This window comes from Setaria viridis, chromosome 9, assembly GCF_005286985.2.
Source record: "Setaria viridis chromosome 9, Setaria_viridis_v4.0, whole genome shotgun sequence".
Classification (NCBI taxonomy): domain Eukaryota; kingdom Viridiplantae; phylum Streptophyta; class Magnoliopsida; order Poales; family Poaceae; genus Setaria; species Setaria viridis.
Genome location: NC_048271.2, coordinates 24,511,907 through 24,527,850, shown reverse-complemented (window position 1 = coordinate 24,527,850; position 15,944 = coordinate 24,511,907). Strand labels below are relative to the sequence as shown.

The 15,944-nt window shown below is 43.1% G+C and overlaps 2 long non-coding RNA genes across 2 annotated transcripts; both read right to left on the bottom strand.

The window, feature by feature from the left end:
- Positions 1-390: 390 nt before the first annotated feature.
- Positions 391-3,618, bottom strand: LOC117839799 (uncharacterized). Its single transcript, XR_011897115.1, has 3 exons — positions 3,210-3,618; positions 1,608-1,719; positions 391-612 (listed from the first exon to the last, which is right to left on the bottom strand). It is a non-coding gene; the product is annotated as an uncharacterized lncRNA (long non-coding RNA).
- Positions 3,619-9,896: 6,278 nt separating this feature from the next.
- LOC117840014 (uncharacterized) lies at positions 9,897-13,205 on the bottom strand. The gene is made up of 3 exons (XR_011897117.1): positions 12,736-13,205; positions 11,134-11,245; positions 9,897-10,138 (listed from the first exon to the last, which is right to left on the bottom strand). It is a non-coding gene; the product is annotated as an uncharacterized lncRNA (long non-coding RNA).
- Between the last annotated feature and the right edge of the window lie 2,739 nt (positions 13,206-15,944).

Sequence of the window (15,944 nt, the reverse complement as noted above, 5' to 3'; positions counted from 1 at the left end):
ATTCATGGCAAACCATGGGGCAAAATTCACATACAGGACGGGTTCCTATTTCGCGCTAACAAGCTGTGTGTTCCAGCTAGCTCGGTTCGTCGTTTGTTGTTACAGGAAGCGCATGGAGGCGGTCTCATGGGGCACTTTGGCGTCTACAAGACGCATGAAGTACTGGCTGCCCACTTGTTTTGGCCCCGGATGCGCATTGATGTTGAGCGCCTTTGTGGCGGAACCGCCCAACTTAAGCTGGTTTAAGTGCGCCTAATTGCTGTCGGAACAGCAATTATCCAAAACGCACCTAAAACAGCGTAAGTCCGGTAGTCCGTCGAGTGTCCCTAGGACTCCTCGAAGGATCCACGACGTGTCTCATAGCCATACATCAGGATAATATCCGCGATGGGATAATATCAACAAATATTACATTTTTAAAGACATAACCAAGGTACGATATATTACAACCATAGTTTGAAACAACTTAATCATGCAGGTCAGTGTGGTTCTAAGAATTTAAAACCAGTCTGGAAGAAAACAAATATTTAAGTTTCAATCTAGAGTATCATGAGACTCATAAGATACCCTAGGTCTTCGGGGCTTCCTCTTCGGTGAGTCCCTGCTAGCTTTCTGAAAACAACAACAAGGGATCCCCTGAGTACGAAGTACTCAGCAAGTCTTACCCGACTAATCAATATAATAGCTTTCTTTGGAATGCATGTCAGCCTTTGGGTGTGCTTGGTTGACACAATTTTGCCCAAAAAGCTTACTATAAGTGAGGCCTTAGTTTTATCTTTTATTTGAGTTAAGTCATTACCTAACCATTCTAGATGATAACAGAAGTAAAACAATCACAGCTGTTGATTCATACAGTACTTGGCAATAGAAGATTTTATAACACATGAGTTCATGCTACGAAGCTTAACAGCGATCAAGTGCATTCATAACCGAGAATTGCGGCGATCCGGATCTAATTACATCCTGCAGGAGAGTACCCCGATCACCAGCAATATACGACTGTTCCGGTCGTATCTCACAACCTCTCGATTAGCAAAGTCAATGATTAGGAATACAACTACCCGGACCCAGGGATGCACCCCCACATGGGACCCCACGTCTGGCCTGATCTCCATGTGAGTTTCAGGCTACACCCCTGCCAATCTCCAGCACGTCAAATGCGGGTACGAAGCATTCCTGATCATAGAATTTACTAATCTACTAGGCTTTACTGGTCCCATACCCAGTAAGTGATCAGATGTTATCACTTGATCAATGGTTAAGACACGAATCGGTCCTTAACCAGATTAATCTAACAGACAGAACTACATCTCTAGCTTCTGTCTCTTTCCATATTCCAAACTGTCCTTTATAAGCAACATGTATGACCTAAGAGTTTTCCTTAAGGTTGGTAAACCAAGCAGGTAAGCAAGTAAGCAATTCTAGACTTGGGTAGTTTCTAAGATTTGAACAAGTGGCAAAGATGTCCTTAAAACAAGGTAGGATCATACACAAGCATAGGTTCCATTCAACTCCTAGACTGAGTACATGCAATAACAAATAACCTATAACTAGTCACATGAAATAACGACTCCAAAATAGATAGGTATAAATGCACCGGGGCTTGCCTGGGATCAACAAGGTTAGTTCTTCGGAAAACTTGTTTATTGAAAGAGGCACTGCGAATGCTGTCCATCTCCAGCTGAAATCCATGAATTCCCACTCCATGAGTTGTGACGTCTACGATTCAGTATATGCAAGAGTTAGAGATGCAGAACTTTTTGAATACAAGACTATACAACTTTCCTTCATGATAAAGTTGCAAGCCAACAAGGACTAGACAATTTATCATGATAAAGTTGCAAGTCAACACACAGAAACCCGAAAAGATTAGCCCACCATTTTTATTTCCTTTACTAAACCTACCTTAGACCTTTTTATTTATTTTTAAAAGCATTCTAATAATTTTCTAATCTCAAAACCTAATTCCTATGAATTAATAATGATTTGTGGATAATAAAGCATTTTTCAAATTTTTATACATTTAATAAAGTTTAAGCATTTATTTAAATACCTTAGATAAAAAGGCATTAAATAAATACCTAAATTTTTATTATTTTTCCTAGGGTTTAAGAATTTTAATGCATAAAGGAAAATAAAACAATCCTAATAAAATTGGTTTCACTAATTTTGGGCACTTCTAGAATTTCCTGGAATTTAAATGGTGAAAACCCTATTTAATCTATTTATCTAATAAAAGCAAACCTAAAGTTTAAATAAAACCCCCGGCCCAAACTTTTCTCACCCAACTTGCTTCTACCCACCATCACTTCCACCTAGGGCCCACCCGGCCTCCTACTTCTTCCCTCTTTTCTTCACGAACGCGTGGGGCCCACGGCCCAACTTTCTCCTTCTCAACCATTCACTGGCCCACTCTTTTCTTTCTTCTATTTCCTCTTGGGCCGCACGGCTCATTTCTTTCCCAAGTGACAAAACGGCCCATCGGCTCTCTTTCTTTTTCTTTTATCGCTCGCGGGCCAGCTAGGCCGATTCCTTTCTTTGGCCCAAGACGGTTGACCGGCCCCCTTATCCTTCTTGCGCCTGCCTCCCTCTCCTTTTATGCCGCGCGGCCAGCTGGGCCGGCGCCTCTCTTTCGGCCCAAAATGGCTGCCTGGCCTTCTCCTTCTCTCCCGCCCCACCTGGGCCTCCCCCACCGAGACTTGGACTCCTGGCCCAAGTTCATCAACCGGCCTGTCTCGTCCTCCCCTTGGCCCACTACGGATGGCGGCCCCTCTTTTCTTTCTCCCTTTTCTTCTATGCCGCGCGGGCTTTAGCTGGGCCGCGCCTTTCCCTCGGCCCATGTCGCACGGCTGGCCTATCTCCTCCCCCTTTTTCCTTCCAAACTCCTGGCGCATGGTTCTTCTTCTTCCTTGCGCCCAGAACAGAGGCGCAAACCGCAGGGGCGGGAGCTCGCCGGCGGCGCCTCCCCGGCGGCGCGGTCGGGCTGGGGGCATCTCCAAGCCGAGACTCCCCCACAGGTGGCGGCGGCACTCCCGGAGGTGGCCTGTGTCGGGCTCCCCACGGCCGGCGGCACCATGGCCGGCGGCCGGCCGTGGCCTCACAAAACGACGGCACAACCGGGTCCCTGGCCTCCCCCTACGGCTTCTATACTCTTGCAGGACACCCCTAGGCTCGCCAATCGAGAAGGAAAAGCCGATTCAGGAGCTCACCTTGGGGATTGGATGACGGCGGCCGGCGGATGGAAATAGCGGCACACCGGAGCTTGACGGCGGGGAGCTGGAAAATGGAGGAGCTTGGGACGTTGAGGAGTAGCTGGCGGAACTTTGGGTGGATGGAATTGCAAGAAGAGGTGGCGACGTCGGTGAATCGGCCGGCGGCGGCACTGATTGCGCAAGCTCTGCTTGCACGGCAGAAAAATCCAGGGCGGCAGTTTAACTGGAGGAGGGCAAGGCGATAGCGACGCAACATTATCGCGCATGACCCCCAGCTTAGCTCGTGGTAGGCGGCGGGGTGCGAGCGTGGCTGTCGCGCTGGCCAACATGCCCAAGAGCTGGCGGCGGCACTGCATGACCGAGCTTTGCTTCTGTCGATGTAACACGGCCGGTGAAAAGGATAAGCGCGGGAAACATCGTCGTAATCTTCCATCCATCGTGCATGCGTGCCACCACAACAACCTGAACGAGCGCGGACGTGGCCGTTGTACTGGCCAGTCGTGCGCGAGAGCCGGCGGCAGCACGGCACTGCCGCTCTGCTCTGTTTCTACTGTCCCCCTTTTTTTCCTTTTATCTCCTCCCAGCCAAAATATTCAGACCTCTTTTACTCAAACCTTTTGATCCCAACTCGCAAAATTCCTTTAAGCAAACTTGTAGAGTGATCCGAGCACTTCAATTGATAGATTGGCCTTTACCCGAGATGAGCACCCTAAGGTCGAGATTTTTGAGCTCCAATGTTTCTGTCAACTTGTGCTGAACTTCAGCGATTCAGTTCGACGGTTCACAAAATGTGATCATTTACCCTTCTTTAGCACCAATTTCAATAGCCCAATTGTATTCCATATAGGCCAACCACTTCCTATTGGTGTTCTACAACTAATAAGTATTCCATTTTGCACCAGAAACCATATAACCTTTGCACTGGATTTTCCTGAAATTTGCTCCAAATATTGCTAGTCAACACTGTTTTCAGACTTAGATTTTATGCAGCTTCGAGAGTTGGCCGAAATAGCTAAAGTGCTGACTTTGAGCTTTGATTTGAATTTGATTCTTTTGCTATCTCTGAGCAAAAAACACCTTATTAAACATATCCAAGGATCATACTTCACTACGGTCTAGTTGCCTTTGCTCACTTACTTGAAAAATTGGACAGAATTCGGTTTCAAACATAGATACTCATCATGTTTTTCAGACTTAGACTTAATTCGGCAAGGAGCTCGAAATCTGCTCAATTGCTGACTTTTGGTTCCAATTTGAATTCAAACCTTCCACTTTCTATGGACAATAACTATTCATTTACCTTCTCCATAATCCATATTACACTAATGTCCAAAAACATCTGCTCACTTTTAAGGAAATTTCTCCAGAAATTGGTTCTAAAGTCCTGTACTCAATACCATTTTCAGACTTAACCAAAATCCAGCAAAACCGCCTATTGTGACAAAGTGCCAACTTTAGGCCTCTATTTAAAATAGTTTCCCCCCACTATTCCGGATCAACAACACCCAGATTTAGGAGTCCAAAGTTCATATTTCAACATGGTATAGTTGTCCTGATTTACTTATTTGAGAAATTTATCAGAATTCAATTTCCAAAATGTACTCTGAGCTGTTTTTCTGATTTCTTGTTTTCGGACGGTGAATAGTAAACGTAGCTTTTCATTTCCTTCTCTGATTCCTTTTGAGTGTTTAGGATCAAATATTACTCCAAATTTTTGACCCTTAAGTTCTAATCATCTTTATACTTCCACTCTATATTTTCGCCGAATTTTTCTGAATTTCAAATTCAAAATTCAAATTTCGGCCGAATTTGACCCGAATTTGATTTTCGGTCAATTCCTTTTTCTTTTCTTCTCGAATTGCTTTCGATTCTTCAAAGTCACTTTGATGACTAAAAATGGCGGGTGTTACAGCCCCTCCCCCTTAACAGAATCTCGTCCCGAGATTCCCGGGGTTAAATCCTCGGTTTTGAGAATGGAAAGGAAACTGCCTCAGGTTAACTATTCCTTCTTTCTCTGTACAAGGATAGTGGGGGTGGTGGCTCTTTGTTCATCTGTTTCTGACGGTCTCAAATAACTTAAAATATTTAGACTCTAGGTCTTCAGTCTGTTCTAAGTAGCTTTATCCGGAGCTTGCACCTTGTACAATCTGATACTCTTAGTTCGAGTATTGATGATCTTCTGATTCAGATATTTCGGAGCAAATTTTTCCTTTGACTCCAAACTGGTGTACTCCTTTCATCCGGGATATTCTGAGATGTATAAAGTCTCAAAATAAAATTCCAAAGATCCTCTTCCCTTATCCGAATAATTTTTCTGTCAGGACTAAGCTATTTCAAGGTTCTTACAATTTTTTTTTTCTGAACTTTCTCCTTAACTTTAAATGACTAGATCTGGTCCAAATGTATTCTTTCTCTTGATTCCGACCAAATTCAAAGCAAACCTATTTCCCATTTCTTTGAGAAGGTAAGAGCACAGGTTCAAAGCATATCTTTTCTGTCTAACTAAGCATCCTTTACTCTTAATAAGGGTAGTTTCCATTGTCTCATGCATTTGTTCCCAGAATCCAGAGACGAATTGAGAACCTCAATTAAAGACACTTGTCTTGGGTACTCCAAGTAACGATACTACCCGAGACATACAAAGTTCCACATAAGCTGGCATACGGTAAGCGGTCTTGACAGGAATGAAATAAGCCGACTTAGTAAGTCAAGCTATGATAATCCATATGAAATCATACCTTCTTGAGGTAGTAGGAAATCCTACCATAAAATCCAGGGAAATGTCTTCCTACTTCCATTTAGGAATGGTTAAGGGTTGCAATAAGTCGACCGATTTCTGATATATAGCTTTCATCTTTTGATATGTAGTACATTCAGATACTTCCATGGCTATTCCCTTTTCATTCCTGTCCACCAGAATCATTGCTTCATGTATTAATATATCTTAATACTTTCCGGGTGCATAGAGAATCTTGATGACAAGCTTCATTTAAGATTTTCTTTCTCAAGCCCATCTCCTTGAGTACTATTATTCAGTTTTTGAAATAGAGTACTCTCTTTTCATCCTGATAAAACAAGTAACATCACTTTTAGCTTATTCATTTCCGAAGTATTCTCATTCCTTTGTCCTTCTTCTGAGCTTGTTCCATCTTTTTCTTTAAGGTATCGTGCAAGATAAGTTCATGCAGGGTACATTAGTTTTGTTCGGATGATAAAATCTCTGATTTATAGTCTTTGATCAGTTTCAGCCATCTCATGCTTCATATTCAGATCTGACTTCGATAGCATCCAACCATTTTAAGAAAACTTCTCACTTCACGAACAGTTGCTGGTGATTTATGTACTTGACCTTTCTAGAATCCACTTCAATTCCTTACTCGGACAAAACATGTCTAAAGAATGGAATCTTCTCTAGTCCAAACTCTCACTCACTAAACTTGGCATATAGTCCATGCTCCAGAAGCTATCCAAATCCATGCGCAATTGCTCCGCATATTCTCCTTTATTCTTGTTCGTCAAAACCTTTGCTTCAAAGCTTGACACATTTTACTATTCTCAGAATTCCATGCAAATTCAACCTTTTAGAAACTCATGAATATCCGTATAATGCTCACGTCCCTTCCTTCTAATTAAGGAATTTCTTTCGGATAGACTTTTGACCCAATCCTTGGCATGAAATCTGAGCTTTCTCATTCATATTTTTCCACTTTCTTTTGAAAAGGGAGATCTCTGGTGAAATCAGTCCTTTCATAGTTAGGTTATAATACAGCTGTAGATTTGCAAAGATAGTGGTGCTTTAACCTTTCAAGTACTTATGGGTTTGTTGAACATGAAGCATTATCTGGGTTCTGGATAACCCGTGGCTGCTAGGATAATTATCATCGGGGCCGATAAGTAGATCTAGCAGGTTCTTGGTAGACAACCTTTCAACTCCTGAGGGATACTTTTAGATGCTTCAAAAGAAATGTCCTCTCATTCCAAGGATTCCTCCCTTCCAAGGGGTTTGTCCAAAGCTCTTATCTTTCCTGGGGATTACTATGTTCATGGCAGAACTATGATCTGTAAAAGTACTTGGGAGCAATTCCTTTTTTTCAGACTTAGGGTTCATATGTTCGGGAGCATATTGTGCCAGATGGTCAATTGTACTTAGATACTTCCGAACACTCTTGTGTCCCCGCTAAACCCTTTAGAAGTTGTTCCAGCTGCACTTTTATAATCCTTTTTAGCAGAAACTGGGTATAATAATTGTTTTGAATTCTTCCCAAACTATCTTCTTTCTGACAGATCGCCTAATCAGATAGCTGGTCTATCATGTGCCTGCGGAACCTTGGAGTCAATGTCCTGCAAACTCAATCTTCGAGTTTCCGTACATCAAAGAATCACACATGTATCCATATATAATGTTTGGATTCACGTGTAATTCTACAACAATTTGTCTCATGTTCATATAGTGATCAGGGCTGACATGTGCAGGAAAATGCCACTCTTAGTAGCTTTAACAAGCATGAGTAGACTGCGTTATCTTCTTCGAAATCTGCACCAGAAAACTCCTGGTATTCTTTTTAGAGTTGAACATCAAGGATACAAAATATCTGATCTGAAAAATTCTTCTCGATGATGGTTAATAGTGCTTACTCCATTGCAGAACACAGGATCTACTAGCTCTCTCCTTGTTAGTGTCTCCGCCAGCAATACTCCACAATTGCACACATCTCCTCAGAGCTTTACATTCTGACATAAAACTTCCATTGGTGCCTTATATGTTCATATCAAAAACCTTTACAGTCAACAACCCGGTTTACCTAGATTAGCTTTCCTCCGTATACTGAACCATAGCTTCTTTTCCTAATCAAGGACTCCGTGAAATTCTTAGTGACCTGAACTTAATCCTTGTAGAAAACTTTACAGAAGTTCTTACTATAAGAAACTAACGGTGATTGTATTATGAAGAACTTTCTACACTCCGCCGCAAAGACCTTGATTTCCATTGAGTGCAACAGCTGTAACCTTTTTGAACCACTCGGCAATTTTCCCCATAAGATGATTGCGAGACGAATTTAGCGGACTAAGATCTTGTAGCTCACATAGAGCAGCTGGGATATTACTTATCCAATTGTTGTGTGAAAGGTTAAGAATAGTGTCTTCCCAAAAGTTGGTGGTTTTGATACTGCTTCCATTCCCAACAACCACGTTAATTCCCTATATTCTGAATGTCCCTATTTAGCAGCCTAGCCTACTTCACTCTTGAATTCATAAGACTAGCAATAGCATCAACCAAGGTAAGAATTTATGGTGGCCCTACATCACGAGTTCTGACCCGGATTAACTGTGTCTTCTTGGGTCCGATATTCTGGGGTCACAAAGATCCAACAGACCGAAACTCATTAAACTTCCTCTTGTTCCTTTAATATCATTATTCCCTACATTTTGCAAACCTTGGTATATGTTTCTTTTAAACAACCCCCTCAGAATTGTCCTTAGCTAAACAGTTGATCGGACTTCCTACGACTCCTTCCAAATTTTTTTCCATTTTCACACTAAGACTGTCCAGGTTCTCGTAAGCATGCAGATCTACTTCTTAAGATGCAAGTCCATTTATACCCATATTGTTATCCACAATATCCTCCTTTCCTTTCACTACAACCGGGACGAACAGATGTTGCCTTTGCTTTCATGGTTTTCTGATATATTTCTGAGGCATCCGGATCAATAGATTCCTGGGCTTGTGTCAATTGGCCTCATATTCATCCAATTTCTTTAACTGCTTTTCTCATATCGTTTCCCATATTACGATCTCATGCAAGAGCTGCCTTCTTACTTATATTGAAATCATATGGGGTATCCTTTTCCCTTATCTATGAACCTTCATTTCTTTCTCTCTAATAACATTATTGGAACGGGCATGTTGATGAAGAGTATATATCGAAGTCTTTTAATCTTATAAAGTGATTGCAATACGTCTTGCTCTATTTGAAAAAAAAAGCCTTTAAACCTTTATACAATACTTCCAATACTATAGTCCTGATTTCTGATCCCATAACTCTTGTCAGACTGGATCCAATTTATTCCTTATTCTTCTCATACCAGACAGTCTAAGTTGTCCTAATTGCTTATCCAAATAAGATTTGGTGTCCATCCGTCTGTCTTGATCTTCTCTTCTGCAGTTCTCTGTTGCATCGATCCCCTTACTACGTCTAGCTTCTATTACATGGAACGGGTTTAGGTCTAACGGCACTCTCCAAACCCAAAAATTTTGAAACATGCAATGCAAACATGATGCAACGATTCCTACGTACTTTCAGACTCATATACACACTCGTAGAAAAATTGGTGGCATCGTAATCTCTCTCTACATAATAAACTACCGAATACTAGCGACACGCAGCAAACAGTTAGCATCTGCAAAACAAACAACCAGTTAATACTACTGCCACCTGTGACTCACATTTTCTTTATTTTAAAATAGAGTCTCAGTTTTTAAATGGTAATATCTGTTGATTATCCCAACCTATGGCTCTGATACCAGCTGTGGCGGAACCGCCCAACTTAAGCTGGTTTAAGTGCGCCTAATTGCTGTCGGAACAGCAATTATCCGAAACGCACCTAAAACAGCGTAAGTCCGGTAGTCCGTCGAGTGTCCCTAGGACTCCTCGAAGGATCCACGACGTGTCTCATAGCCATACATCAGGATAATATCCGCGATGGGATAATATCAACAAATATTACATTTTTAAAGACATAACCAAGGTACGATATATTACAACCATAGTTTGAAACAACTTAATCATGCAGGTCAGTGTGGTTCTAAGAATTTAAAACCAGTCTGGAAGAAAACAAATATTTAAGTTTCAATCTAGAGTATCATGAGACTCATAAGATACCCTAGGTCTTCGGGGCTTCCTCTTCGGTGAGTCCCTGCTAGCTTTCTGAAAACAACAACAAGGGATCCCCTGAGTACGAAGTACTCAGCAAGTCTTACCCGACTAATCAATATAATAGCTTTCTTTGGAATGCATGTCAGCCTTTGGGTGTGCTTGGTTGACACAATTTTGCCCAAAAAGCTTACTATAAGTGAGGCCTTAGTTTTATCTTTTATTTGAGTTAAGTCATTACCTAACCATTCTAGATGATAACAGAAGTAAAACAATCACAGCTGTTGATTCATACAGTACTTGGCAATAGAAGATTTTATAACACATGAGTTCATGCTACGAAGCTTAACAGCGATCAAGTGCATTCATAACCGAGAATTGCGGCGATCCGGATCTAATTACATCCTGCAGGAGAGTACCCCGATCACCAGCAATATACGACTGTTCCGGTCGTATCTCACAACCTCTCGATTAGCAAAGTCAATGATTAGGAATACAACTACCCGGACCCAGGGATGCACCCCCACATGGGACCCCACGTCTGGCCTGATCTCCATGTGAGTTTCAGGCTACACCCCTGCCAATCTCCAGCACGTCAAATGCGGGTACGAAGCATTCCTGATCATAGAATTTACTAATCTACTAGGCTTTACTGGTCCCATACCCAGTAAGTGATCAGATGTTATCACTTGATCAATGGTTAAGACACGAATCGGTCCTTAACCAGATTAATCTAACAGACAGAACTACATCTCTAGCTTCTGTCTCTTTCCATATTCCAAACTGTCCTTTATAAGCAACATGTATGACCTAAGAGTTTTCCTTAAGGTTGGTAAACCAAGCAGGTAAGCAAGTAAGCAATTCTAGACTTGGGTAGTTTCTAAGATTTGAACAAGTGGCAAAGATGTCCTTAAAACAAGGTAGGATCATACACAAGCATAGGTTCCATTCAACTCCTAGACTGAGTACATGCAATAACAAATAACCTATAACTAGTCACATGAAATAACGACTCCAAAATAGATAGGTATAAATGCACCGGGGCTTGCCTGGGATCAACAAGGTTAGTTCTTCGGAAAACTTGTTTATTGAAAGAGGCACTGCGAATGCTGTCCATCTCCAGCTGAAATCCATGAATTCCCACTCCATGAGTTGTGACGTCTACGATTCAGTATATGCAAGAGTTAGAGATGCAGAACTTTTTGAATACAAGACTATACAACTTTCCTTCATGATAAAGTTGCAAGCCAACAAGGACTAGACAATTTATCATGATAAAGTTGCAAGTCAACACACAGAAACCCGAAAAGATTAGCCCACCATTTTTATTTCCTTTACTAAACCTACCTTAGACCTTTTTATTTATTTTTAAAAGCATTCTAATAATTTTCTAATCTCAAAACCTAATTCCTATGAATTAATAATGATTTGTGGATAATAAAGCATTTTTCAAATTTTTATACATTTAATAAAGTTTAAGCATTTATTTAAATACCTTAGATAAAAAGGCATTAAATAAATACCTAAATTTTTATTATTTTTCCTAGGGTTTAAGAATTTTAATGCATAAAGGAAAATAAAACAATCCTAATAAAATTGGTTTCACTAATTTTGGGCACTTCTAGAATTTCCTGGAATTTAAATGGTGAAAACCCTATTTAATCTATTTATCTAATAAAAGCAAACCTAAAGTTTAAATAAAACCCCCGGCCCAAACTTTTCTCACCCAACTTGCTTCTACCCACCATCACTTCCACCTAGGGCCCACCCGGCCTCCTACTTCTTCCCTCTTTTCTTCACGAACGCGTGGGGCCCACGGCCCAACTTTCTCCTTCTCAACCATTCACTGGCCCACTCTTTTCTTTCTTCTATTTCCTCTTGGGCCGCACGGCTCATTTCTTTCCCAAGTGACAAAACGGCCCATCGGCTCTCTTTCTTTTTCTTTTATCGCTCGCGGGCCAGCTAGGCCGATTCCTTTCTTTGGCCCAAGACGGTTGACCGGCCCCCTTATCCTTCTTGCGCCTGCCTCCCTCTCCTTTTATGCCGCGCGGCCAGCTGGGCCGGCGCCTCTCTTTCGGCCCAAAATGGCTGCCTGGCCTTCTCCTTCTCTCCCGCCCCACCTGGGCCTCCCCCACCGAGACTTGGACTCCTGGCCCAAGTTCATCAACCGGCCTGTCTCCTCCTCCCCTTGGCCCACTACGGATGGCGGCCCCTCTTTTCTTTCTCCCTTTTCTTCTATGCCGCGCGGGCTTTAGCTGGGCCGCGCCTTTCCCTCGGCCCATGTTGCACGGCTGGCCTATCTCCTCCCCCTTTTTCCTTCCAAACTCCTGGCGCATGGTTCTTCTTCTTCCTTGCGCCCAGAACAGAGGCGCAAACCGCAGGGGCGGGAGCTCGCCGGCGGCGCCTCCCCGGCGGCGTGGTCGGGCTGGGGGCATCTCCAAGCCGAGACTCCCCCACAGGTTGCGGCGGCACTCCCGGAGGTGGCCTGTGTCGGGCTCCCCACGGCCGGCGGCACCATGGCCGGCGGCCGGCCGTGGCCTCACAAAACGACGGCACAACCGGGTCCCTGGCCTCCCCCTACGGCTTCTATACTCTTGCAGGACACCCCTAGGCTCGCCAATCGAGAAGGAAAAGCCGATTCAGGAGCTCACCTTGGGGATTGGATGACGGCGGCCGGCGGATGGAAATAGCGGCACACCGGAGCTTGACGGCGGGGAGCTGGAAAATGGAGGAGCTTGGGACGTTGAGGAGTAGCTGGCGGAACTTTGGGTGGATGGAATTGCAAGAAGAGGTGGCGACGTCGGTGAATCGGCCGGCGGCGGCACTGATTGCGCAAGCTCTGCTTGCACGGCAGAAAAATCCAGGGCGGCAGTTTAACTGGAGGAGGGCAAGGCGATAGCGACGCAACATTATCGCGCATGACCCCCAGCTTAGCTCGTGGTAGGCGGCGGGGTGCGAGCGTGGCTGTCGCGCTGGCCAACATGCCCAAGAGCTGGCGGCGGCACTGCATGACCGAGCTTTGCTTCTGTCGATGTAACACGGCCGGTGAAAAGGATAAGCGCGGGAAACATCGTCGTAATCTTCCATCCATCGTGCATGCGTGCCACCACAACAACCTGAACGAGCGCGGACGTGGCCGTTGTACTGGCCAGTCGTGCGCGAGAGCCGGCGGCAGCACGGCACTGCCGCTCTGCTCTGTTTCTACTGTCCCCCTTTTTTTCCTTTTATCTCCTCCCAGCCAAAATATTCAGACCTCTTTTACTCAAACCTTTTGATCCCAACTCGCAAAATTCCTTTAAGCAAACTTGTAGAGTGATCCGAGCACTTCAATTGATAGATTGGCCTTTACCCGAGATGAGCACCCTAAGGTCGAGATTTTTGAGCTCCAATGTTTCTGTCAACTTGTGCTGAACTTCAGCGATTCAGTTCGACGGTTCACAAAATGTGATCATTTACCCTTCTTTAGCACCAATTTCAATAGCCCAATTGTATTCCATATAGGCCAACCACTTCCTATTGGTGTTCTACAACTAATAAGTATTCCATTTTGCACCAGAAACCATATAACCTTTGCACTGGATTTTCCTGAAATTTGCTCCAAATATTGCTAGTCAACACTGTTTTCAGACTTAGATTTTATGCAGCTTCGAGAGTTGGCCGAAATAGCTAAAGTGCTGACTTTGAGCTTTGATTTGAATTTGATTCTTTTGCTATCTCTGAGCAAAAACACCTTATTAAACATGTCCAAGGATCATACTTCACTACTGTCTAGTTGCCTTTGCTCACTTACTTGAAAAATTGGACAGAATTCGGTTTCAAACATAGATACTCATCATGTTTTTCAGACTTAGACTTAATTCGGCAAGGAGCTCGAAATCTGCTCAATTGCTGACTTTTGGTTCCAATTTGAATTCAAACCTTCCACTTTCTATGGACAACAACTATTCATTTACCTTCTCCATAATCCATATTACACTAATGTCCAAAAACATCTGCTCACTTTTAAGGAAATTTCTCCAGAAATTGGTTCTAAAGTCCTGTACTCAATACCATTTTCAGACTTAACCAAAATCCAGCAAAACCGCCTATTGTGACAAAGTGCCAACTTTAGGCCTCTATTTAAAATAGTTTCCCCCCACTATTCCGGATCAACAACACCCAGATTTAGGAGTCCAAAGTTCATATTTCAACATGGTATAGTTGTCCTGATTTACTTATTTGAGAAATTTATCAGAATTCAATTTCCAAAATGTACTCTAAGCTGTTTTTCTGATTTCTTGTTTTCGGACGGTGAATAGTAAACGTAGCTTTTCATTTCCTTCTCTGATTCCTTTTGAGTGTTTAGGATCAAATATTACTCCAAATTTTTGACCCTTAAGTTCTAATCATCTTTATACTTCCACTCTATATTTTCGCCGAATTTTTCTGAATTTCAAATTCAAAATTCAAATTTCGGCCGAATTTGACCCGAATTTGATTTTCGGTCAATTCCTTTTTCTTTTCTTCTCGAATTGCTTTCGATTCTTCAAAGTCACTTTGATGAATAAAAATGGCGGGTGTTACAGCCTTGTTGCACGCTGCACTACTTGCCAGAAAGCTAAGTCACGATTGAACAACCATGGTTTGTACATGCCTTTGCCTGTTCCTACTTCCCCTTGGCTTGATATTTCTATGGACTTTGTTTTGGGATTGCCTAGAACTAAGAAGGGGAGGGACAGTATTTTTGTGGTTGTTGATCGTTTCTCCAAAATGGCTCATTTTATACCTTGTCATAAGACTGATGATGCTAGCAATGTTGCTGAATTGTTCTTTCGCGAGATTATTCGTTTGCATGGTATTCCAAATACAATAGTCTCTGATTGTGATGCTAAGTTTCTCAGTCATTTTTGGAGATCACTGTGGAATAAAATGGGAACTAAATTGCTGTTTAGCACCACTTGTCACCCTCAGACTGATGGACAAACTGAGGTGGTTAATCGAACTTTGTCAACCTTGCTTAGGGCTGTTTTAGATAAACACTTGAAATGTTGGGAAGATTGCTTGCCTCATGTTGAGTTTGCTTATAATCATGCAACGCATTCTTCTACAAAGATGTGTCCCTTTCAGGTTGTTTATGGTTATATTCCTCGGGCGCCTATTGATTTGTTTGCGCTTGATGCTGAGGACGCCCCACACATAGATGCCGCTACCCATGTTGATCAAATGATTAGCTTGCATGAGCAAACTCAACAAAACATTGCTGCTGCTAATGCTAAATATCAGGTTGCGGGTAGTAAAGGGAGAAAACATGTTACTTTTGAACCGGGTGATCTGGTTTGGTTGCATTTGAGAAAGGATCGTTTTCCTACTTTACGTCGTTCTAAATTGATGCCACGTGCTGCTGGTCCTTTTAAAGTGCTAACCAAGATTAATGATAATGCTTATATCCTTGACCTGCCTGCGGAGTTTGGTGTTTCCACAAGTTTTAATGTTGCAGATTTGAAACCGTATGCGGGCGAAGATGAGGAGTTGCCATCAAGGACGACTTCAGTTCAAGAAGGGGAAGATGATGAGGACACCACGAGTACATCTACACCAGTAGCACCTCAGGCGCCTCCAGTTGCTCCTCCACCTCAGGTGCCTACAGTTGATCATCCAGTTGGGCCAATCACTCGGGCCCGTGCGAGAGAATTAAACTTCATCATGCTGTTAAGGAACGAAGGCCCAGCGGAATAACAAGATGGCCCAATAGGGCAGCCCAGGTGGGGCACCTAGGGTTGGGAGCCGCAGCCCTCCCCCTGGTCGCGCGCGCCCCCCTCTTGCCGTGGCGCCTCCTCCGGACTCCAGGGGCTGCGCCCCCTTTATTTAGTCGAAGTCCCTT